The sequence below is a fragment of the Penaeus monodon genome, chromosome 23, assembly GCF_015228065.2.
Source record: "Penaeus monodon isolate SGIC_2016 chromosome 23, NSTDA_Pmon_1, whole genome shotgun sequence".
Taxonomy (NCBI): Eukaryota; Metazoa; Arthropoda; class Malacostraca; order Decapoda; family Penaeidae; genus Penaeus; species Penaeus monodon.
In genome coordinates this window covers 43,064,926-43,065,518 of record NC_051408.1, presented here as the reverse complement: position 1 = coordinate 43,065,518, position 593 = coordinate 43,064,926, and positions in this window count along the sequence as shown.

Here is a 593-nt window from a genome sequence, read left to right as displayed (position 1 = left end):
CAAGTGCACTTTACATATATCCGTTTGCGTGCGTACGTGCACAGTGAGTATTATTGCAATAAGAATTTCACGTGATTATGATTAATTATTATCATTACCTTTACAATCACTCTGCCATTGCACCTACAGGTTTGCAACGACTCTTCTATTGCAAAATTGCAATTTTCACGTCACAAACTACAAAAAAAAAATTAAATTATAAATTCACGAAATTGTAGAATTGCAAAACCCACAGGTTTGCACTAACTTTTCCTCCGCTGGATCTTGCACTCAATGCAATTCATAGTCTGCGATGCTCTTTAAAAATCTGTTCAATATCAGGATCTAGTTATTTTCCCGATAAAAGTCGCCTTGAAGCCTCGAGCGATGACGTGCACTGTTTTGGTGACGTAAGCAACAGTAGTTTCCCTCCATCGCTGTTTTCACTATATTCCCGATGCCATTCACGCAAAATTCCCTCGTTATTCCGTGTCCCCCTCGTCTACTGGGGGCATTAACGTGCTATAGCTGATTTCCACGGACTAGAATTACCATATTTGGACAGGAAATTTCATGAAATGTAAACAACACGAAGTTCGTTATTATCGGCGATA